Source organism: Polyodon spathula, chromosome 5 (assembly GCF_017654505.1).
Source record: "Polyodon spathula isolate WHYD16114869_AA chromosome 5, ASM1765450v1, whole genome shotgun sequence".
NCBI classification, from domain to species: domain Eukaryota; kingdom Metazoa; phylum Chordata; class Actinopteri; order Acipenseriformes; family Polyodontidae; genus Polyodon; species Polyodon spathula.
In genome coordinates this window covers 51,178,096-51,204,853 of record NC_054538.1, presented here as the reverse complement: position 1 = coordinate 51,204,853, position 26,758 = coordinate 51,178,096, and positions in this window count along the sequence as shown.

Below are 26,758 nucleotides of genomic sequence, written 5' to 3'. Positions count from 1 at the left end.
TATATATATATATATATATATATATATATATATATATATATATATATATGCACGCACGGGATATAATGTAGGCTATTTAGCAAGAGTGTTGTTAAAATATAGTTGTATTTAGGCACAATCACTTCACGTGCAAATAAAATGTGTATTAATATGTGAGTACGGGGAGGGCACAGATTAGTTTATGTGCTGGGATTCACGTGAATAATTAATTAGTAGTTGAATCCCGGCACAATCGTATATATAGATGAACGTTTCACTCACTCTGGGTTGGGTGTTCAGGGCTAAAGAATGGGAAAGAGTGAGGAGATAATAATAATAATAATAATAATAATAATAATAATAATAATAATAATAATATAATAATAATAATAATAGCAATTGCTACATCGTGCTGGAGCACGGTACTTGTTTGTTGTTTTATCCAGTATTAGTTTCTGTCAATTTATTTTGGCCCAAAGTGCCATGTCCTGTTTTGTTTAACCTTTTTATTTGCAATAAACCGGCGCAAGCAAGCACATTCACCATTTCACTTTGCAGTACTGTGTGTTTCTTCCGGGTCTGACGTCAGCACCACAAGCTATCCATGACAGTATGTTATATTTTTGTGTTAGCTTCTCCAGGTCAACGGCAGTATTAGTAATGCATGGATAGCGAACTTTGTCTTTGCCTCCTTTTCTGTATGTTTCCATTATCAACAAAAATACGTGATTGGCATTTTTAAATGCTTGGTCACTAACAAGGCAAACATTGCTGGTTATGTCAGATCTGTTTACGAAGCGACCAAAACCAGCACTGAAGATTCATTCAACTAAACACTGAAAATCTCCAGTTTAATTGTTTGTGGGATTATTTTCTCTCCATTCAGTGCCTTGCAAAAGCATTCAGACCCCTGACCAATTCTCTCATATTACTGAATTACAAATGGTACATTGAAATTTCGTTCTGTTTGATATTTTATTTTAAAACACTGAAACTCAAACTCAATTATTGTAAGTGACATTGGTTTTATGTTGGGAAATATTTTTAAGAAAAATAAAAAACTGAAATATTGTGCTTGCATAAGTATTCAACCCCCACACATTAATATTTGGTAGAGCCACCTTTCACTGCAATAACAGCTTTAAGTCTTTTGGGGTAAGTATGTACCAGCTTTGCACACAGTGTCGGAGTGATTTTGGCCCATTCTTCTTGACAGATTTGCTCCAGGTTGTTCAGGTTGGTCGGACGACGCTTGTGGACCGTAATTTTCAGATAGTGCCACAGATTCTCAATGGGTTTGAGATCAGGACTTTGACTGGGCCACTGTAGGACATTCACCTTTTTGTTCTTGAGCCATTCCAATGTTGCTTTGGCCTTGTGCTTGGGATCATTGTACTGCTGAAAGGTAAATTTCCTCCCAAGCTTCAGTTTTTTAGCGGACTGAAGCAGATTCTGTATTTTGTTCCATCCATTCTTCCTTCAACTGTAACAAGATGCCCAGTCCCTGCTGATGAGAAGCATCCCCACAGCATGATGCTGCCACCACCATACTTCACTGTAGGGATGGTATGTCTTGAGGCATGGGCAGTGTTAGGTTTGCGCCACACATAGCGCTTTGAGTTTTGGTCAAAAAGCTCTATCTTGGTCTCATCTGACCACAAAACCTTTTCCCACACCGACGCTGGATCACTCTCATGCTTTCTGGCAAACTCCAGACGTGCTTTTAGATGGTACTTTTTGAGTAACGACTTCTTTCTTGCCACCTTCCCATACAGGCCAGTGTTATGCAGAGTTCTTGATATGGTTGACTGGTGCACCATTACTCCACTCCCAGCCACTGAACTCTGTATCTCCTTCAAAGTGATTGTTGGCCTCGCTGTGGCTTCTCTCACAAGTCTCCTTCTTGTTTGAGCGTTGAGTTATGAGGGACGGGTTTTTCTTGGCAGTGCCTGGGTGGTGTGATGCAGCTTCCACTTCTTGATTATTGATCCAACTGTGCTCACTGGGATATCCAAACACTTATGGGATATTAATTTCTACCCTTTCCCTAATCTATGCATTTGTATTACTTTATCTCTAACTTCTGTAGAATGCTCTTTGGTCTTCATTTTCCTTCAGATTCACAGCCTTACCAATGATCCTTCAACAGTGGGGTTTTTATCCAGAAAATGTGACAGGAACTTTAATGGTTCACAGGTGGAGGCCAATGGTAAGGTAATTGTGTCCTCGTTAGGGCAATTTCTTTCATCGGTGCAAACTAGGAGCTTCCACGGCACAGGGGTTGAATACTTATGCAAGCAAGATATTTCAGTTTTTTATTTTTCTTTAAAATATTTCCCAACATAAAACCAATGTCACCTTACATTAATTGAGTTTGAGTTTAAGTGTTTTAAAATAAAATATCAAACAGAACGAAATTTCAATGTACAATTTGTAATTCATTAATATGAGAGAATTGGTCTGGGGTCTGAATACTTTTGCAAGGCACTGTATATAGTTAAAGATCGGGTTTACTGTTGGTAGGTAATCAAGTGGAGCAGGTGATTGGAAAAGGAAATAGATGGGAAATCAGAGCTTGGAGAAGTGAGATGTTCTTTAATAAACAATTATTATTTTCCCTTTCAAGTGGAATGACAACTATTACCGAACGGGAAAGAGCCTCTCTGACCGTCAATCACTGAGCATATATAAAAAAGCTGCCCTATCAGGGCCCTGGTGTGGGGAGGTCCCTCCCACATCCTGCTGAAGAGGGACGTCCTCACAGTAGCATATCGCCATTTTCTCTCTCACCTCACTGAGACAACACACTGATTGCCTTGTGCTTTCCTTTGTGCTGGAAATTAGCTCATTTGTACGGTTTCTACCTACAAATTGGATTCATAACGGTAAGCTACTTAAATACGAGTGCTTTTGAGATTCCTAGTTGCCGTAGTCTCGCTTCGGTAGATTCTACTGATTAGAGTTGGTTTCGACCCCTCTATAGAGATTGGCGCTAGGCTTTTATTCTCAATTATTACCTTGTGTAGTTTAATAATACCGTTTGCTGAGTCGTGTGAGCTTTGCAGTGTTGTAGGGTGACCCTGCAGGCTCACGGTGCCATCCTCTACACCGATTTACTCGGCACTGACCGCGCTCTTCCTCGGGGCCGAACCCGATGCTGATTGAACCCTGCACCAGCTCGAACATCCTCGGCGCAGACACCGATTAACTCGCCACCGGCTGAAACAGCAATGACTGCTCGGCACCGAGCGCGCTTCCTGATGCTGACGGCAAGAGCTTGGCACTGACTGCGCTTCCTCGCACCGACGCCGATTGACTCGGCACCGACCACAGCCCGTTACCATCCACACTCATTGCAGCACCGACACCGACACTGATTGTTTGGGTGATCGCTGTGAAGGTACCGCTCTCCTTCCCCACGTAAGCACAGGCGCTCCCCCTCTCACGTTCCCTCCCATCGGGGACACGATTATGGTGCTGGTGCAAGGAGCCACCTTCACCAGAGGGGACAAAGACCTTACCTTCCCATCTAAGCCTTGCAGGACAACCGACACCATGCTAAAAAAGACATATGCTTCAGCGGCGTTGTCAGCAAGGGCGGCAAACGCCATGTCTATTTTGGTGCTCTACCAGTCGTAGCTAGCGGCGAGACTGCAGGAGCAGGCAATGGAGACAGACGCAGGGGAACTTCAGGAGGTGACGGGAGTGATGACTGACCTGATGGGGGAGTTAGGTCAGGCATCAGGCAAGTCTCTAGCGGTGCTGGTGGCCGCTTGCCGAAATCTTTGTCTGACCCAAGCCAAGATCATAGAGACTGAGAAGGTTGTGTTATTGGATGCCCCTATAACACGGGGGGCAGAAGTTCGGAGCAACCATTGATGTTAGCCTTGAAAGGTCCCACAAGGCCACGGAGGTTACTTCCAAGTTCTCACGCCTTTCTGCCTATCGCTCTAGGTGGCCTTCCCAACCTGCTGGGGCAACTGGACCTGAACGCCACCTTCCAACCTAGACCAATGTAGCGTCAAGGGTGGGGTCATCATATCATTTTGTGCATGAAAGTAACATAATTGGAATACACAGGGGGCAGTCTTAAACCATTCTTTGTGTCTTCTTGGTTTCTGGTCTCCAACTCCCCCACTGACAAAGAATGCTTTTAAAAAGAGCCGTAAACTAAATACTGGACACATGGCTTATCTTCGCAATCACTGAACAACCCAAACAATTCTAAGTGTCTTCACACTAGACGGGAACCAGTCCTTGTCGCACAAGGGGCCGTGAGAGAGAATCACGAAACCCGCTGACTTTTTAAGTGAGCTGCGAGCTTCTGCTGTGAGCTGAGGTTTCCAGTGTGCTACTCTGAACAAAGTTGCAGAGTCATGGGACACATGTTTGAATTCACAGAAGGCAAAGCCTGTTTTTGGAAGATTCCGAGAGAATCGCCACAAGAACATTGATAGAAACTATATAACTTCTCAATTGCAATGCATTAGCTGAACTGAGTTACGTCTGATCAACTGAACTATTCCCAGTGGGAAAACTGCCAACAACAAGGTAATCTTGCAAGCTTTGGAGATCAACAAGCTGATCTCTATTTGAAAAGAACTTATTTGTTTATTGTGAGCCTACGCAATACAATGCGTACAGCAAAGTGCCGTCTACATTGGAAGTGCGGATCTGGAGAGCTGCAGTATTTATCGACACAGATTGACTTCTATATGTGGAAACTGATAAGTATTCAACATGTCTAATATTAAATACTGTATGACTCGAGAAAGTAACTGAAGCAAATGCTATAAAGTTAAGTGGAAACTGTTCAAGGAATAGCATATAACTTCCTGTTTTAGAGTGTGTAAGAAATGTATTATGTTTGTTTGAAATGTGCAGCTCAAAAGGAGTTGCCTCGTAAATGCAGATAATTTCATCATTGCCCCATTTCTGAGTTAATTTGAATATATAATCAACTGAGGTTGATAACATATTATTAGTTTGGTACATCACGTCTAAACTAAATTAACATGGTAAAATGAGATGGCCGAGATGCCCCTGGTTTGTTCTCCTCTCCGACATGTTGTTGGGCCAACCATGGCAGCTTCCGCTACGCAAGGACCTCCTGAGCCAAGCGGGGGGGTTATTATGCCACCCGAACCCAGCCTAGCTCCAACTCTGGGCCTGGCCGTTGAACGGAGCCATCTATCCAGACGAGGTTTGCCAGATGCAGTGGTAGAAACACTTCAGTCTGCTAGGGTGCCTAGCACTAGAGCCCAGTATTCATATAAATGGAAAGTTTTCCAAGACTGTTGCATTGTTGAAGGTCATGATCCTGTGACCTGCCCTATTGAGACAATCCTAACCTTCTTACAACACCTGTTTGATGCGGGAAAATCTGCATCCACCCTGAAGGGCTACCTGGAAGCAATATCAGTGTGCCACAATAAAACTGACTCTGCGTCCCCTGGGGCACACTTCCTGGCAGTGCAATTTTTTAAAGGGGCTTGGAGGCTCTGTCCTCCGATGAAAAGCATGGTCCCTAAGTGGGATCTGGAGCTGGTGCTGGAGGTCCTTACGGGTCACTCATTTGAGCCCATGGCCTCAGCAGAGCTGCGCCTTGTTTCTCTCAAAGTGGCGTTGTTCTTAGCCATTGCATCTGCCAGAAGAGTAAGTGAGCTTCATGCACTGTTCATCGATGACACATGTATGACTTTCACTGGAAATGGCTTGTGGGTAACATTAAGAACAAACCAAGCCTTTTTGCCAAAGGTGGTCTCATCATTCCATATTAACCAACCAATGGTTTTGGAAACCTTCAGACCTCCCCCACATGAGTCAGAGGAGGACCGTAGACAACACACGCTTTGTCCGGTCCAGGTTCTGTGCTGTTACCTGGCTAGGACAGCGTCCTGGAGAAGTCGAACCAGCTGTTTGTCTGCTATGGGTCCCACTCTAGAGGTCAAGCCCTGTCAAAGCAACATCTAGCGCACTGGGTGTCAGATGCCATATGCTTGGACGGACTCCCCCATGCCGGGGGACATTACGGCCCATTCTACCAGGGGCCAAGCGACTTTATGGGCTCTCTTTCATGGTGCCTCCTTGGATGAGCTTTGCAACGCTGCTACATGGACAGGTAATCAGACATTTGTGCGTTTTTACCTCCTTGATGTTGCAAACCGAGCGAGGCCCTCTCTGGGCTCTAGGGTGTTGCAGGTGGCATGCCCTTAGGTGTCATGAGGGCTCTGAGGCTATCGACTCGAGGCTGTACTGTTGGTAATCTGGAGCCACGACAGCTTTGGTACAGCTTCTCATTCAGTAATGGTTGTCATTCCACTTCAAAGGGAATGTTAGGTTATTACCGTAACCCTGGTTCCCTGAAAAGAATGACAACCATTATCCTTCAAGGTCGAGTCCCCAGCTGACCTTCGATTTCGAAAGAAAATGGCGATATGCTACTGTAAGGACATCCCTCTTCAGCAAGAGGTGGAAGGGACTTCCTCCTCACAGCAGGGCCCTGATAGGGCAGCTTTTTTTATATATGCTTAGTGATTGACGGTCAGAGAGGCTACTTTCCCATTCAGTAATGGTTGTCATTCTTTTCAGGGAACCAGGGTTATGGTAATAACCTAACGATTCAAACTTAAACATTCATGAATGGTCCATGTGACAGGAAATGGCTGAGCGGTGAAGTCAGGCCAGAATGAGGAAGAACACACAGGTAACTGCAGTGCAAAAAGACACGGCGTGCATTGTTTTATTTTTAACACAAAAATAAATAAAATATTTAAACAAAAACCAAACACTTGCTCACAGAGCACACGCATAAATTAATAAACCAAACAAAATTTCGAACACAAATAAACCGGAATGAACTCATGATAATTTGCCCCCCCCCCAAAAAATTGCTCTGCCCCACTTTGTCCCCCCAGTTTACATAGTCTAGTTGCGCCACTGCATTGTGCTTATAAAGACCCTGTGCCTGTACTGTATTTTTTTCCAAAAAAACTAAAAACAAATTGCTTATATTACAGTTAATACAAAACTTACCTGAGATTTCTCCTGTTTCTCAAACGCCTTCGATGTTCTTGGTTATTTCGTTTGGGGACCCATAGTAGCTTTTTTATTCAAAATAGTTTTTTTAACTATCGCCACAGTAGGTTTTAAAATCCTTATTCTTTTTACACCTATGCCCATCATTGCCAGATCTTCCTCTTCCTTTCCCCCCTCTGACTCCGACATTTCTTCCTGTATCTTTACCTGCCTCTTACCCATCTCCTCCTGGATGCACTTGCATCATCTTAAATCTCTCCACATCTTAAACCTCTCCAAATAAGACCTATTCTTCCCCCTCTTCTTCCCCCTTTCTATCTCTATTCTTGAATCCACCACCCTCTCTCCCTCCTGATCCATCAAGAACCTCAGTGTCACCCTCGACTCTGCCCTCTCCTACTCTCGGCACGTCTCCACTCTGGCACGCTCCTGTTGCTTCTTCCTCAGCAACATATGCAGAATTCGCCCCTTCCTCACCACCTATTCCATGCAGCTCCTAGTTCAGGCCCTGGTACTGTCCCGCCTTGATTACTGCAATTCCCTCCACCACTGGTAAATTAGCTATACCCACCCTCCACCCCCCGCTTCCAGAGTCCGCTCCTTCTTCGCCTTTGCCCCTTAGTGATGGAACAACCTACCCACAGATATCAGGACTGCTTAGTCCCTGACCACCTTCCGGCGTCTCCTTAAGACACACCTGTTCTAACAGCATCTGTAAACCTACAACTCTCGACCATATTGCATGGCACCCAGTTGTACCAGTACATGCATCAGCTTGTACTTGCACTGAACTACTCCGTGCCTTGCCATATTCTACCACTGCTCTTAACTATAACTACTTCCTGTATTTTGTGTTTCATTTTACTCTTATAGGTATCCGTAGTCAAATTTTTTGTAATTGCTCTTATTTGAAATCGCTCTCATCCATTATTGTACTTACTGTATGCCCTTAATGGACTTTACTCATATAAGCAAATATTTTTTACCATAAGTTTAACTGCTGTTTGTTGAACTCGCTCTTAAATGGAATTACTTACTGTATTCTTTATTTTGCTCTTACATGAAAGTGATTTTATTTTCTACTGATTTTACTGTACTTTATAATTGCTCTTTTCTGTAATGTGATAATGGGTTTAATTTCAACACCAACCCTAATAAAAAAAAACTGTGCTACTGTTATTAAACAGTAGTAATCATTTGAAGCAGTGGTATTTCAAAATAACAGAAGCTTTTTTTTTACTTTAGTAGTCTACTATGTTTTTTTTTTCATTCAAAACGTTCGTGTTCAGCTTTCATATTGACGCATGTATATTAGTAATCAACCCAGGTACAGTGTAGAAATTTGCTTGCAGTTAAAAACGTTTTTCAAGTCAGGTAAGCTTGTTTATGTATAAAATAAGCATAGCTTATTTTGCAGCCAGTCATTTTATTAAAGGCACAGCGCTGAAATCATAACTTAATTAACATATTTTTGCTTACAGTCACCTTGTCATTCGTTCAGCCCTGGTTAAAGATATAAAATAATGCACCCAATCTGAAGCAAGTGAAATTTATCCCCCACTTTTCATTACAGTGTTTAATGCAAATATTTTTCAGGCTTTGTTGCTAGTGTGCTAGTGTCCAATACTAAACATTTAAAATCCACAATGTTTGTATAATATTGTATTACTTTGGTATCATAACTGTTATAAAATGTAGCCTGCATATAATTATTCAGTTCACACAACTCTATGCTAAATAACTGGAGGTTTGTTGAACACTACAAACATCTCATCTGGAATTGAGACACATACCCCCAAATAAGATCTTATGTGGTAAATTGTATTTCAGACACTAGATGGGGCTGAAGTACTACAAATAATCTGCACTGGAGGACTGGTGTTAAGCTATGGAGACTGGTCCTGAGATTTTTTTGTTGTTGTTTTGCAAGCTGCTGAAAAATCTCTACAAATAATCTTTTGCACAATTTGGCTGTATTGTATAAAGAAAAATATAAATAAATTGAACTATGAGGAATTTAGGTCAAATGTACTGTAACATCTAGAATCCTCATGAACTTCTATTGTAAACAGACATACACTGAACTTGGCTCAATAAAGTAGGTACACGATGGCACTAAAGATACAATGTCCTTTTGTTACAGCGCCACCTCTGGCGAAAAAGTTTATGTATGAAATTTTTATCCTGTTGTGTACAAACATATTAATGAATGCATTACTTTCAAACCAGCATCAATTCAAAGCGATTCCGTTCAGGGCCTGTCCCCATAGTTTAATGCCAGTCCTCCTTTTATTTTTTAAGTATAGCACTAACACAGTCTGGCCAGAAGTGGGAGACAGTGTTTGTTTAACCAAGCAAAATATATTGTTTTAAAGAGGAAGCAAGGCTAGATACTGGAGTTTTCTCTTCCTATATCCCCTACAGCTAGTCCCATTGCTATTTTTTATGAAATAAATATCTTTCAAATTTAAATACGTAAGTAATTTTATATTTACAGCATCATTTTATGTCCCCTTTTGAGGAGCCAGTGCTGCGATAAGATGTGGTTCATTTAGTCTCCTTTCTGATTAGATTAGAACTTTTAATTTTACCAATAATTATTCATGTGAACTGAGTCAGGTTTGAACCCAGCCCTCCAGAGATGAAATGAAATTCTAGTGAATCACCCTGCTGCTCAAATTAATCTCAAACTGTTAGTTTTGAATTCAAAGTTGTTAAAATGACATTCAATTGCATTTAACTAGGTATAAATAAAGTAATGATTAAATGGAGATTTTATATTATATTTTGTGTTTCAGTGTTTTGGTCTTTAGTTTTGAAAAAGGGCTATCTAGACTTGCCATTAGATCAGTTTGTACTATTATTTAATGATGATTCGAGACTTCAAATGCTTGAGTTCCAATGGAAAATTTAACTTGCTGGATTGACAGTGGCAAAGAAACTAATAGTACAGAGCTGGCTCCCTCCACATAGACTACCTTTGCAGCAATGGTTGTCATATTTCAATGACATAGTGGTGTTGGAGCTAACTACCACCAAGATAAATATGGCAAAAACTGCCACCTTAGAGACCTGGAGGGGAGCAGCGGCTGAGAGAGCCAAACTATTGATGGATGTCTAATTGGGATGGTTAGGAAATGTGGGGATTGTCGAGGTTCTTGTCTACCTGTTACCAAATTACTCTCATGGGGTTCGGGGAGGGATGAGGGGGGCCACCATGGGAGAGAGGGATGAGGAAGGAGGGGAAGGGAAAATGTGTTCATCATTGTATATAGAGATATTGATTTTGTTATGTATATAAACACATTAAAATTTTGATCACAAAAAAGGTCTATATGCCTCTGGATATATCTTTCAGAAGGTACCAACATTATTATATTTATATGTAAAACTAAACCAAAACCGCTAAAATTGGGAAGGGATTTTGCAAATGAGGTCTATTCAATATTCCACCTAATTTATTAAAGCTGCCGTTAATTGCGGGCCTGGTATTTGCTTGATTATTTAACTCTGAAAAGCAGGTGTTAATCTGCTGCAGTCAGACAGGAGACTATATACAAGGCAAGGTGATGTGAGAGTCTTGTCTGCAGCAAGAAGGAGACATTGTTTTCAAGAACAGGGCGACGAGCCCTGTACAGTATTTATTTTTAGAATGGGGTTTCCCCCTCCGCCCCTGTGCAGTTTATTTTGTATTTGTCTTATGATTTATTTATGTATGGATTTGTTGTATGTAAAAATGACGGCATGAGCTGTGTTATTGTTTTGACGGCAGGGTTGTTTTTGTATTATGTTGCAGCGTGGATGGGAAGCCCATCCACATTTATTTAAAAAACCTTGTGCAGAAGGTGGCCATCTCCCTAATTAAAATTAAGTGATTAATTTGTTGCTAATCGGGAGATGGTCACCTGCATAAAAGCCAGCAGCTCTCTGCCCTTAGTGTGGGTGTTCAGAGGAGGAACGGGAGAGTGAGAGAACAGAAACAAAACTAAAACTAAAATAGAGGATAAGTGAAGGCGATTGTCCAGCTTGACCTGTGTTTTTGTGTTCTGTTTGATTTTTTTTGTATTCAAATAAACAGTGCACGGCACGTCTTTTGCCCTGCAGTACCTTGTGCGTGTTTTGCTTTCTGCATCTGGCCTGACGTCACCACAACACCATCCTCTCACAAGGACAAAGAAACATTTAATAACATCTTGCAAAGAGCTCATTTTTTAACCCTTCTGATCAAGTCAATTTGTAAATTACAGTTTATAATACCGGTAATGTATTGCTTTGCAAACTCAATTTTTCAATACATGTGTGGCATTCTGGTATTTAACAACACTTGTTCAGGCAGTATTGTTAAATTCGAGTTGGAAAGAAAACTTAAAAAAAAAAGGACAGCGGGACAGATGACACAGTTAGTTTGTAGCTAGAGCAAATACAGTTTTTCGACTATATATACGATAGATATATGCTTTAAAATCATACACAGAGTAAGAAATGCAGACAAACATAGGAAATAGGAGAGTTGTAACTGCATAAGACTTATAGATATAAGTCATTTGAAGATATGTTGGAGTCGTAGCAGCTGTATTGTTGCTGACATATTGCTGTACAACAATGGAATGATTATCCACCCATTTGACTCCCATGGATGAAAGTAAATAAAACTTATTGTTTCTGAAGTTTGAAAAGTCTATATGCCCGGAATTATTCTATACAAAATAAGAAGTTGAACTAATATGTGAAGCACAGTAACTGGATGATGCATCGTAATGTATAAGCAACCTACTACAAACTCTGAAGTGGTACATTTGTTTATTAAGAAGCCACTGTACATTCCATATTTTATTCATTTGACCTGGTGATGTATTTCATGTGTTACAAGTACTGCTTGTGCCAAAATCTTCAATTCCATATTGGTAAATTTCAGTTTTTGCTTCTGAGCATCCTCATCACCATGGCTAACACCAGGCTGAGGTCTTTGTGTGCCATTCATTTTCTTTTGGAAGTGTAGCCTCCACTCGCAGGGTTGACCCAGACCCACTATTTATTGTGAGAGGTGTGTAATTCTCCACCGCTAATTGTGGTGAGGGGTATTTAAATTGGTTGATTGCGGAATCGCCTGCTTTACCTAATTAGTCTTATAAAATAGGTCAGTATTTTGACGATGAGTGCGGCTGTACTGAACACGCACATTACGTGGTTTTTGCAGTTGGTTTTTCCATTGTAAATTTGGGCCTTAGTGATTTGGGGGTGCAGAGCCCCCCATAACGTTGCCGTAAATTGTGTTTAGCCGCCGTAACTTCTGATTTTACCGGCCACTAAAAATGCAGCATATGTAAAGAATGGGGTTCCCCTGGTGTTCCGCTATCAAATTTGCACTTTCCCATCATTAATCCATTACAACTATATTGAAATGCGTTCAAATGATGAAAAGAGCATGGAATTGGGCAGGATCTGGATACTAAGCAGGCGGTAACATTACAATGTGATGTAAGGATTTTGCCCTCCAAAAACTTTACACCTCCTTCACGGTGCAAACCATTGTAGAAGTGAATAACTAAGAGCACACACCTGCAGAGACCTGTCATTGGCTTCAGGATGGCTGCTGTGGTACACTTCCTGATGTGGCGACACTTGGCTCTTGTGAGGAGAGGCAGGCACATGTTTGGAGGAGAAGGGGACGACAAAGAAGACCCTGCATATTCAATCCCAGCATCACTTTTTTGGGATGCAGGAGGATGCAGTTCTAAAGCTTCTGCAGGCCATCCTACACCTAATAGTTGAATTGAGGGATGAGCTAGACCCCAGCATCAATCTAGGGACTGCTATCCTGCACATGTGAAAGTGCTGTGTACTCTGCACAGTGTCTGGAGGGATAGCCCAATCCACCTTTTCCAGAGTGCTAGGCACATTTCTGGATATCATGCTAAAAAGGGCAAGCCAGTATGTTGTTGGCTGAGGCTTTTCCAAACAACTCTGTTCCATGCTGAGTGATCTCAGCCGTAAGGACTCTCAGCTCCTTCACAGAAAAGTTTTTTGTTTTTTTTCGTGTACCAAGAGGACTTTGCTGCCCTTCCTCTGACATATCTTTTGGTTTGTACTTTCATGCTCCACAAATGTCATAGAGCGACTACTGCGCTCTGTAATTGTGGATTATTATTTGTTTGTGTTGAGTAATTTGAATTGCTCTTAAGCTTACATAGGGCGCAGTGCAAAATAATTGCCTGGCCGCAATGCAATTTAAATTTTGCATCTGCAATTATTTGCACTGCGCCTATACTTACATCACCCCTTAATCTCCAATATCTGTAATAGATTGTCCTAAAGTGTGCCCAGATCAAATGTATGACAATTGAATAAGCACTACAGATTTATGTAAAATGTTGTTCAATATGTAAGCATTATGCATATGGACAGCGAGACATACAGACACAGATTCATATTCTGCTAAATTAGTTTCGTCTAATTTAATAAGCAGCGCTCCAGATATGTGTAAAAATGCACTGTACATAACGTATGCCCTCCACTACTACTGTATATCCTCCTAATAGAAAACGTAGGATGCTTTTTCCGTTCAATAAGTAAGAGATAAAAAACGGTAAGTGTTGTATCAATAAAAAATAATTCACTGTTTTCGAGTGTCGTTAGGCACAAACAAACAAAACCCAAACAAAAACCATTCCTATACAAAAAAACATTCCTATACTGGAGGATACTATTAGAAGATTCAGCCCTTTTGGCTCTAGAGAGGAGCTAAAGCACCACATGTGGTTTTGTGTGTGTATTTTGTCAAGAGCTGCACAAACACAATCAGCCATTGGGGGTGATACGTGTTTGTTTTGCCAAGTGAAGTTTGTTGACATTTTCTCCCTTCATGTGCCTATTTTATTTAATCTTTCCAAGCGTCTTTCCAAGAGAAATGCATTGTGGTATATCAGTTAATGCTGTTTTAACACTAATTTGAATTACGTTTTTTAATTATGTAAAAAAAAAAAAAATAAATAACTCAGTGACTGAATTTGTAAAATGAAAAAATATATTTAGTGGAAATTGTCTTACAAAGGTCCCAGTTGATACAGACTGTCTCCCACTTTCAAGGGACTGTTAAGAAGTGCTCTCACTGTTAAACTGAGTGCTTGTTGTGTCATCAAAATATAACTAGTAATTAGAACAGAATACATCAACAATCACAACACACATATTGTTTTATTGTTTTTGTAAGACATATTCATTAGAGCTAGGTAATCTCTAGTGCAACATGGTTGAAAATATACAGAACCACAAATATTTTTTACAGGATATTGAGCATCTGAAAAATACCCATTCAACAGTACTCAAACAATGCTTTGTTCCATTTTCACCAAGCTCATATCTTGTTCTTTTCACTGCATGAGACCTGATACTAACTTAACTAAGTTAAACATTAGTTAATCTTATGTCTCTTGAGTCAAGCTTTGCTATCAAGGGTCATCTAAATGGCTGCCGTTTAATCGCCTCATTTAGTGAGTGATTGCAAATGTATCTGTTATGTGTGGATATGCATGAGAGGATTTCTTTGGTACTGCCATATTTAAATTTTTTTTACTGGATTGGACTGGATTGAACCCCCTCCCACCCTGATCAGCTGACAATGGAACATTTTAACTCAAGTGTTTTGGCAACAGCCATTGTTTTTATGTACTTTTCATGATTTATGTTAATTTGTGACTATGGGCTTGGGTGCTGTTTTAAAGGTTACTGGAAGGCTCTTTGCAAGACGCAATGTCCTCCTTCTTTATTGTTTAATTTTGTTCCGCTTTATGTAGCTTATAAATAATAATAATAATAATAATAATAATAATAATAATAATAATAATAATAATAATAATAATAATAATGAGAAACTTATTATACCTCCAGTGCAACTAACGCTAAAAAAAAAAAAAAAAAAAACCCATATATAAACAAGCAAGCAAGAATGTAATTAAATGGCTGCTTTTTGTAGAAATCTGTGTATTCCAATATTTGTTAGAGGCTAGTTCTATAAAACAACCATAGACAAGTATATTAATGCATGTTAAAAAACAGTGCAAATAAAACATGGTGAAAATCTGAGAGACTTTTTACTGATATTTCATATTTCACAATCAAATATAGGCCATTAGAAGTTTGCACAGGTTTCATTGGTCGCAATCAGGCATTTTACAATCAGTTAAACTCATATTTTCAAGACTTTCATCTGTAAATAGATATTTATAGATTTCAGAGCAAATGCTAAAAACTCAGAAAGCCTTCATTTGGTTCACATTCAAAAAAAGAAAAAACAAATGCAATCAATTTTCACCCAAAACTTCTTGATGTGAGGGCAGTAAATGACCCTGATATAATTAGGGATTGTATCCATGCGGGGAGGAATAGCTAACCTAGCCATTCTTTCACACATTGCCATGTATAGGGGGTGGAAGGGTGTTGTGTTGGGAATAGATGCTGCCTACCGGTTACGTCATTAGCAACAGGAGCTCAAACAGTTTAGTAACCCTTGAGTTTCACTCTTTCTGTGGTGTTAACTAATTTAAGGTAGTGTGCTAAAGTCACTAAAGGAGTTTGGTGAGTATAAATATTTGACAAGCCTTATTTATTAAACTACCATTTGGAGGGGTGATGTATCAGTCAAAAAAACAGTTGCTACTCTTGTGCTCCAATGTATTGGTATCCTACCATACAGGACAACTCTACTTTAGCTCCTGTTTTGGTAAGAAAATTACAATTGAACCCCTGTCCCAATTGCTCTTTTATTATATGTGAATGTATTTTGTCAAATATTTAAAAAATAAGGTAAAAACATGATATTTATCAAACCAAAATGAAAATGAAAGACCTAGAAACCTAGAAGTGATAAAACCTTTAGTCTTCTAGTGAGATATCAGGTAATATACAAACTACTAGAAAGTCTAACAAGTTAATTCTCTTAGTGCCTGGACCAGGGGTACTCTTTTTTTGGGTAACATGTTTCCCAAAAAAACTAAAATAAATGAAAGTTCTCAAGGGCTGGACATACCCAAACTTATTTATCCAATTTAGCAATGGTCCTTAATAAATGATGTGTACATTCAAATAACTATGTAGAAATGCTTCCCTGTTTAATGGGATAGCTGAGTTTTCTTTTTCTCCTTCACAATATTTGTGAACTGCAGCAATGTATCACTTTCTGCCAGTCTTAATAACTGTTGTAGGTGTGAATCATTCAATGTACTGCGATGCACGAATTTCACTTGCTTCATTGAAGAAAAAGCACTTTCACAGCAAATAATGGAAAGACCTTCAAAGCAGCGTTCTTTATTGTTGGGTATTTCTGGTAAGGAATCAGAGACCAAAAAGCAAGGCTTGTTATGTAATTTCTCATTGCCTTTAATGATGAGTTGGGTAGCTGGTCAATCAGTCCCATTTGCACATCAGCTTTAGAGAAGCCCAGCACTTCACATGCTTCTGATACTTTTGTTAAATTGACTATATAAGGATCATCAATGCATTGAAGTAGAGGCGCCAGGGTTAGAAAATCCTGAAAGCGAGAGAGACCTATATTTTATCATTATTACAAAAAGTGCTGTTGCAAAAAAAATAAAAAAATCTTCCTCAAAACAAGAATGTTGTCAACCAAAAAAATGAATAATTTTGACCAATGAAAATGCTGTTGGATGCATTTGAGACGCATCAATATATAACCGTGTAGTTTCCCATGTTTACCAATTTCTAACAACAAGAACAGCACTACTTCAAGTATATCTGACTTTAACATTTAACAATGAAAATGAGCTCATAGCTTAATCTGGGTGCAATACATCTTATAACATGTCATAAAGGGTAAAAACTGTACGTTGCCCCTGTCAAATAAATAAATAAACACAATGCAATATTTCTTGATGGCTAAGGCCAAGGTTGAATTAAAAGTGAACGATTTGCGACAGATCTGCCATTCCTGTTTAGCTGACTGTCCAACTGTTACCAATATGCAGAAGAACAGCTACTAAATAATTTCACCTGGTAATTATGAAAAGTTGTAATTATTATTATTATTATTATTATTATTATTTATTATTATTATTATTTTACATTACAGCATTTTTTGTTTTTAGGTGGCAGCAATGTGCTTCCGTAGCTACATTATTCTTGCATCAGTACTGAGAACAATACCAGCTTGTTCTAACTACACACACACACACTGCAGTTGGCTCGACAACTGTATTTGCAAACGGCACTCACTGTGGTTGTTTTTTGTACACACACACACACACACACACACACACACACACACACACACACACACACACACACACACTGAAGTGAGTGCACTCCCTGTTTAAACAAACCACTGAAATCGGGCCACCATTACATGCCGATCGGGAGGTTTTGTGTGAAAACATGGAGGCTGAGTTTGTGTTTATGCTTTTGGAAGAAAGTACTGTACAATCGAGCGAGAGCTCGTCAAGCACAGCTATGCTCTTTTCTGTACACCAGTGGAGATGCCTTTTTGCTTTTTTTGCACTGCTAAATACAGTGGATGTGTATAGTCAGAAAAATTACAGGGTTCAGTCCTGAAATAATAACAACAAACACACTTTAACCCCCTCACTGCTAGGGGTTTTTCTTGAATTTGGGACTGAGTTGTTTAAAAGTCAAGTTTCTCACAGGTCTCTAAAGGAAACATAGGAAACCTATATATTGTTTTCAGCACAATTTGAACTTTTCAATAATGTAATTTACTTGGCTGTATCTACTCAACTGATTGAGATATTTCAGATCAAATGGGGGAAAAAAATGAAAAATTACAATTTCTATGCCACTTTAATGCCCTAAAAAAGAAATTTCCTAACATGGTAATTAAACAAATTTCAAGTGTTTTGCATAGCTAGTGTTAACTACCTATGGAGAACAAAAAAATAGGAGTTAGTATGTTTCTGTCATGGCTGTGTCAACATTTGTATTAATAAATAATAATAATAATAATAATAATAATAATAAAAAACATTTAAAACCGAACATCGTCGGGTCAATATGTAAATGTGAAAGGCTGGCTTTGCAGGGGTGACGTCAGACCAGGAAATATAAACCAAAACAAGGAATGGCAGTGAAACTGAGGTGTTACGGTGCAAAACAGAAAAAGTAAATGGCTTGAGGGCCAAAATAAACAAACACAAACAAACCACAAAATATGAGTACCTTCAGGATGGTTCACAGTAAGTAACAATAGTTCTGATTCTTTTACAGGTTATAAGCCGCCCGTCTCTCTCCAACTCTCAGCCCCCACACTCTGAGAGTGAAATCTTATATAGCAGGTAGTCAGGAGCTAATGAGACAATTGGCGATCATTTATCTCCTGACTACCTGCATTCCACACATGAAGGCAGGGAGAGGAAGTTAACTCACTCCCTGCTGAATCAACACAATATTAAATAGCAGACTGTTTTCGTTCGCCTGCATATATTTAAACAAAAGGGCTTTTCACAGTTCTATTTACATAAATCATAATAGAAAAACAATAATAAACAAAGTGGCGGGACACTCCGCCACACACGCCCCCCCCCCCCCCCTTGTGGGCAGCACACATGGACTTAAAGGCTACCTCCCCCCTTAAAAACCACCTCCCCCCTTAAAAACCCAGCATTCTAGGTCAAAGTCTTGGGCCAGGAAGGGAGGTGACGGCTGCAGCGGACCCTGGGGAGGTGACGGCGGCAGCGGACCCTTGGGAGGTGAACTCGGGAGGGGAGCCCCTGGTCATGAAGGCGGCAGCTGGAGCTCTAAGTCTCCCTCCCTATAACTGGTGGCTCCATAGGCAATGCGGAGCAGCAGGCAACCCCAGGCGATGCGGAGCAGCAGGCATCTTTGGGCGGAGCGAGGCAGGCATCCTTGGGCAGTGTAAGGTAGGGCAGGTGCAGTCCCTCCCATGGTGGTGGAGGTGGGAGTGGCAGGTAGTCCACCCATGGAGATGGAGGCGTTACCAGCAGGTATCCACTCTCTGCTGGTGGAGGTGGGAGCTGCAAGCAGTCCTTCCATTGCGGTGGAGGAGGTGGAGACAGAGGCAGCTCTTGCTGCTCTGCTCCTGGTGGTGGAGGTGGCAGAGGCAGAGACAGCTCCTGCTGTTCTCCTCCTGGTGGTGGAGGTGTCAGAGGCAGAGGCAGCTCCTGCTGTTCTCCTCCTGGTGGTGGAGGCAGAGGCAGCTCCTGTTGTTCTCCTCCTGGCAGTGGAGGTGGTGGAGGCAGAGGCAGCTCCTGCTGTTCTCCTCCTGGTGGTGGAAGCAGTGGAGGCAAAGGTAGCTTCTGCTGCTCTCCCTCATGTAGTGGAGGTGGGACACACTCCCCATTGGGCTTTGGACACTCGTGCTCCCCCCTGTCTTGTTGCTGGATGCTCTTGCTCCCCCCATCTGGGCACTGGATGCTCATGCTCCCCCCGTCTGGGCTCTGGATGCTTGTTCTCCCCCCCGTCTGAGCACTGGATGCATGGGCTACCCCCTTCTGGGCGCTGGATGCACAGGCTCCCCCCTTCTGGGCGCTGGAGACTGCGGGGCCCTGCTACCTGGACCCTGCTACCAGGGCTGCTGTTCTCTTTATGGCTGCATCCAGGTAGCAGAGGACCAACTCCACACCTTCAAAGGGGTGGGACACTCCACCACAGTAAATTATAGATATTTTTAAATGTAGACAAAAACTAAATTCAAAATATAATTTCCAACACGTGTCCTAAAATTTTGTAAACGATTACTCACTCGCAGCCTTTAGGGCACCGACATATTTTATAATATTATTATTACTACGGATGGTGCAGCATAGTCTGGGACAGTTTACAGCAGTCAATAACAATTGATTAGTTCAGAAAATAATTGTTGAAAATAAAATTAAATTTGACAAAAATATCTTCTGTGGGGCTGCTAAATGTTTTAGCCGTCGGGATTTACTCAAATCAAATCATGATCCAAAATATAAAACTCTTCAAATTGTTTATTTGACTTACTGGATTCCAGACTGAACAACATAGAGAAATCCTACAGGCCAGTTTAGGCATCAATCATTCACCGTTTGATTGACGTGATCAATCCACCATTCACATGTTGGAGAGACTAAACCCTTCCACACATATCCTAAAATGTTGGAAGTGATTGGTCAAAGACAGCGTGCCTAAGCCCTGAGTTAGTACCACATATGCCACGGTACAACAGAGACAGCAAATTGTAATCAATAGCGATCAGTTCTAAAATAACTATTGAAATAAGATTAAGTTTGATAAAAATAGGTCCTTAGATCCCCTAAATGTTGTATCCATTAAAAGTTGCGCCAATCAAAGCACTATAAAAAAATATAATACAGACCTTTTTGTTTGCATGTTTGACTTCCGCATCCGACATTTAATAATGAGAAATCGTATACAGGGCAGTTTACACGTCAATCATGCACTTTTTAAATGACACCATTCACATATTCTGAGAGTCTCCTCCAATCCATGACTGACACATTGCCTACCACATTAAGGCACTGACTTCTGGTATCATGGCCCCGCCCCCTTCCTGGATGGCCGGCTTCCGACTGACCCTGCAATGAACTGCCGAACCATCCATTACGGGGCACTCTGCTCCGGTTATACAGTTTCCTCACAGGTCGGGAGGGATATTGTTGATTAGGATTCATTCACTCTCTGTCACAGCATGTCTAAGGAGTCATATATGCATCTTTTTCATTTACTGAGACAGTTCCTGGTGTGCCAAAAGACACAGATGAGGCATTCGGTAATGGTGGAAAAACGAGTTGCAGTCACACTGCGGTGTTTGGGGATACGAATTGTCCCATATTGTTTCATTTAAATTGCAAAACCAAAAATACAATTATTTGTTTTCTTACAACAGAATATTATACAACTGTACTTTGATTAAATAAAATAAAGTATATTGTATGTATGCACTATTTGCCGTTGTTATGAATTTCCTAATCATCAATATTACAAAATCAATTTGGCTCATCAGGCACCTATATATTTTTTTAGCCATGTTTATCACGCGGAAATGTCTGATAAACAATGACATCATTAGTTGCGCAGAAATCCACAGAGCACCAACTGCGGTTGTGTTAGATTAGTTGTAATACACACACAAAGTGTGCATTAACTAACAGAACTGAATTAATAACTGCACTCTATATTTGCGCTGAAAAGGATTAACTAGTGAGGTTGTCTATGCCCTTTGTAACTGAACTGTGTGTGTATACAAACCTTATTAAGAAAAAAAGTTGAACTCACAACCGCATTTAGTCCTTGTGTGTACATAGCTTAAAGGCCCGTTCACAACCGGGCGTAGTGCAAATTCTGCCTGCTTGCACATGGTTCTGCAATCGTTGCAGACCACTGTTTACACCGAACGCGGCAGGGGAAAGTCAGTGGGCGGTATGTTGTTATGTCAAGGGTGCATGTACAAGCAACAAACAGTAAATGTCAGCAGGAAGGGAAAACTGTTTTTATTCAGAAGACACAAAGCTTAAAAAACTGTGTGGATTGGAGGATACATTTCACTTGCTACCAAAGGGGGCGGGACTGGAGGTATATCAGGGGATGTGGCCAAGCAATCTCTTCCTTGTATTATGGTTACGCAAAGACCTACGTGTACTAAAACCCTGGTACTAACCGTGAGTGTGTTGTTTGTTTTGTCCTGTCTAGTAACGTTGTATTTGTCATTGTTAGACGGCTTAACTATCAGGGGCCAGTTTCCAAACCCGAACTTCACATCCCTCCTGTGCACATTACCTGTATTTCAACATCTACACTAAGAGGACTCGCTGTGGACTTGTGACCGTGTTGTCTTTGTGTGTGTGACTTGTATCTTGTCATATTATTTTGGGACTGAACCTGTTGTTTTGCACGGAGCGATACACATTCTTGTGTAAAGCCTATGCTTATTATTTAAGTGTTGCTGGCACACAACCCAGTCAAATAAAGAGCTGTTTTACAGTGAACTGTCTTGGGTATATTATTCCTGAGCACCTCATCAGCAATACAGCTGCTCACTGCAAAGCCCTTTGCCACAAGCTTTCACCAGGATTCTGCCCAAACCACACCCACCTATCTTTACAACTGTCAGTAACAAGATATACCCCACCACAGCTGTAAATTCAAAACTGAAGCTATCAGTATGATGACAAAATTAATCTCTGCTACTGTTATGTATTGAACAGATGAAAATAAGAGAAAAAAGGAGACTGCTTGAAATTTCAAAAGAATTAACTTTCTTTTTATTTTGAGGACTTCAGGCAAGGCAGGAGTGTAGTGTATGTTGTACACAGCTTCCATTTTACTACACTACAATTATATAGCAGTATTATAGAATAGTCAGTGTTCACAGATTGCAGTAACATTTTTTATCACAATTTATAAGCCATGTTCCAGGGTAACATAAAAATGTAAGTGTGAATAACAAACAGATGGATGAATGGAAAGAAAAACTACCTATATATCTCTGGAATCTGATATTTTCAGAAATGTATTCTAAATAGTGTTAATACCATAGTTCATGACAACTGGATAAATGGGGCTTCAGATATATGCAAAATTGTAAGTGTAACATACAGATGAACAGACAGACAGACACCCCTGATATCTCCAGAATCTGATATTCTCAGTAACAGGCTAAATAATATTATTACCAAGTTTCATGATAATTGGATAAATTGGGCTCCAATATGGCTGCCTCCACTATATCTCCTTTCAGGGAATTTGCTCCTCGACGGAGGATAACAAGTGGCATCACACACTAGCTTTAACTGAGCTTCCACAAACGTAAAATTCCCTGTAAATACAATAATCTGTCATGTATCCAACTATACACTGCTGTAACAATTCCTATATTCACACAATCAGTGTTTTGAGATTCAGCTTTTATTAGGGAGCTCCCCTAAATCCCTTGTTTACAAAGATACAGGGTATTAATGCTTGTGACAGAGTAGCTGTGTGTGTGCGTGCATTCGCTGCTGAGTGAGAGGTAGGAGATTGAGACGGAGGTTGAAGTTGATACACCATGCAGGTGAACATATCAACACACTGAACAGATCACGTGGCACCACCAGCAATGGTAGCTCACAGAGCACATACAGCACAGTGTATGAAAGCTTTGGTAGGATCTACAATCTCTGAACTAATCTTCTCTGTTCCATAATAAACTAATGTTGCTGAAGAGCTTGATCATGGTGGACAAACGCTTAGGGCGGATATGTGGCGGGCAGATACGCGACAGATTACTGTAACTTTAAAACTGGATTAATAAGACCATCCTATCTGTTTTGGTTCTTGTACCACTGGGCAATCAACACAGTAGGTGTCTTATCAGTGTTTAATTGGCAGTAGCTCAGATGAGTTGCTGAGCTGAGCTATTGATAACAGGGCCTTTTTATTTCTGTAGGCAACTGTTTAAGTGAGGTAGTTATGTGGTTTTATCCATATGCATACAATGAGCATTACAAATCTTTTCAAGAGCCAACATGTTTGAACATTGGAGGCTGACCTCACTCTATCAAACATATTCGCTTTCTTTACAACTTGGCTTCAGTTGGTTCTATGCAGTCATTTCTAAAGTTAACACGTAAGGACAAATGTTGAATTGCAATATTACTTGCAGACATTAACTTCACATTCAGTAATGATCATGTGTCAATTTGAGTGGGGATATTGACTTTTTCCTTAGGCTAAAATATGTTTAGGATATTTCTGAAACTAGGGTAAAGATTTTCTGAACCAGGATGACAGGATGAGGGCTGATGTTCAGGACAAAAATCTTTTAAAAAGCTCTGTGCTTCCTGAAATTTGCTGTAATGTTTGAGACTGCCTGACTGTACTAACTGAAAGTAAACAGCTGAAGGGCATCACTCAACATAAATCCTTTTCAGTTGCTGCCTGTAAAGACTTGACATCCAATAGTAAACAATTACAAACACAGAGTCTTAGAGAAGTATCAACAAACCAGAACACTTGCTTCTTACCAAAGTCAGATGCTCCATCCTTGTAAAAAAATTATTAAAAAAAAAATCAACAAACGTCATTTCTGTGTTGATCATTTTTGTACATGAACGTCACTGGGTTTGTATAACCTGACGACCAAGTGTACTGTAATAGAGCTGTCCCTTTTATCAGAATACCTGCAGTAAATGTAAACTGCTATATTTCTAACAGACAAACTGAGTTTTAATTTTTTAACTATAATTTCTACCTGTCTTTTATTAAATTTGGAAATTATCAGCGATCAATGTAATCATGGGAAAAGGATATGAATGAAGTTAAAGTTTTGAGAACGGATGCTTTAAAGTATTGTTTGTTTTTACTTGTCTTTTACTGATTTCACCACTAAGTTGTATTTAGAATATTTATGTTTTGCTGAGGAGTTTATGAACATAAGGGGAAAATAATATAATTATTCTGAAAAGACTAAATTTATGAGTTGGTGTGGAAGCTTTTTCTTCTGCTGTGGTTTGTGGAGGAGGTCATTGAATAAGAGAAGAGGAGGTGGAGAAAACAAATAGCCTCAGACTGTGAGAACCAGTCGACAAATCAATCTAAATCAATTTGGAGACAGCATGCAGGCACCTTGTAACTGTTTCACTAAAAGAAATATAACAACTCCTCCCCTCCCACCACAGAAAGGGCCATTCACAACTACCGCTCTCTTTTAAAGTAGTAATATAATTTATTAAACTAAAGACTTTTGGGCAGGGAAGCAAGGCCTGTTGGACTGGAAGTGAATCTGTAAATGTGTTTCATGGTAGTGTGGTACTGAAAGACTGTGGCTGGGAACTGAATTGTCAGTAGGCCTGATGACAAAAGCAAATTGTGACTTTTAACTTAATCACCCTCAGTAGAGGGTGATGCTAATGTCTGACATTACCTCCCTGTAGCCTCTCACAGCCAGAAGACCATTATATTTGGCTCAGGGTAACAGGAACCTCAAATAAAGACAAGCTAAGATAGGGATGCAGCTAATGTGGGCCTCACTTAAAAACTATAAACTAATGTGATTCTCAGTTATAAACCAATTAAACAGTTAATCCTCTCATTAGCAGCATATATGTGTTTTACATTTTAAATATTCTCATTAGGAATGTTGGGGCATTATTAAAGAGAGTCTTTGTGAGTATGGAGTATTGCACATTATCCAAGTTGCAAAAAAACCATTCTAGCAATAACTACAGTATGTTAAACTGGGGCAACCAACTCTGTGCTAAGGAATATTTTGTCTCACGACCACTTCACTAATGGCTTATACCATTGTAGCTGCCCTTGTGCAACCTCCACCCATTGCAATGCATTATTATTATTATTATTATTATTATTATTATTATTATATATTATTATTATTAAAGCTGGGTAATCAGTGTTTAAAACATAAACTGAAAATATTTTCTTAATGTATCCACTTTATTAGCACAACAAAGGGCTTGGATGCCTTTTCAAAGTGGCAGCTTTGTTTTATTTGACATTTTTGGAGTAAACATAGCTCCACTACAGTCATCAAGTGTGGAATTCGTTCAATAGATTAATTATAATTATTAGCAGTCTGCACAAGTCCTCGGTTAACTGCTCACCAGTGACCCCTGTAGTCTGGCTGGGCGCTTGCGGGCTTGCCTGTAAGCTGCCCAGAGCAGCTTTGTCCTCCGACGCTGTAGCTCCGAGGTGGCTGCATGGTGAGTCTGCACGACGACGCACGCTTCGGAGGACAGTGTCTGTTCGTCTTCGCTGTTCCCGAGTCAGCACGGGGGTGGTAACAGTGAGATGAGACTAAAAATAATTGGATATTCTAAATTGGGAGAAAATACAAAAAATAACTGCCGACTACTAAAAAATTATGATAATAATAATAAAAAAAAACATGAATATGTGATAGTACCCAGGGATTTTCTACCCGTGTCGATCTCTAATAATTATATCACAAAATTGCTACAGGAAAAGCAGTGAGGCCAAGCTTTTTTTATAGGCTATCCTGTTGGATCCCTGATACACACATTCTACAGCACAGCACCTGCTTCTGTGTCTATGCTGGGGACTGATGCCAGGAGCCTAGCTAAGTACTACATGGATGGATAAATAAAATAGAAAAGAAAAAACTATCACAACATTGTCAATTCTTCACTTCACTTATTTAACAAGTCAGCAAGATGGTTATTGTTCTGGAGGGATGCATAACTGTGACTAATGATAATCACATCTCATTCCTTCAGGAATTGTTCCTTGTGCAGCATCAGTAATGCCTATGACCAGCTCTCAAAGTCTGTCAGATCTACTGTCTTGCTCACAGAACATGTCTTGAAACAGGTAGATGCATTTTGTTATATACTGTACAGTGTCCTGCCATATTAAAATGAGCAGTCTTGAAACAGAGGTGACACAACACTGAGCAGAAACAAACACATCAGTATATGGTAGCTTGGCCTTTTGCAGACATGTAGGGACTGAGTCCATGTAGACATGGAATCAGTGAGATTCTATATTACACTTTGGTCCAAATTGTTCCATACTTTGATGAATTTTAACCTCAATTCATTGACATTGCAGGTAGTGGTTGAGTTTATCGAGGCATTCCCAAACATGCTTGATTGTTTTCATGAGGAGTCCAAGCTGAAGCCTGTCTTGTCTCTTTTAGGTAGTGGTGAGTCTGGCGTGTGACATGTGGCGTCATCGTCCTGCAGATGATATGATGTAAGCTGCAAAACCCCTTGGCAGAACAATGGCATGGATGATTCTGAAGGATAGCAATGCA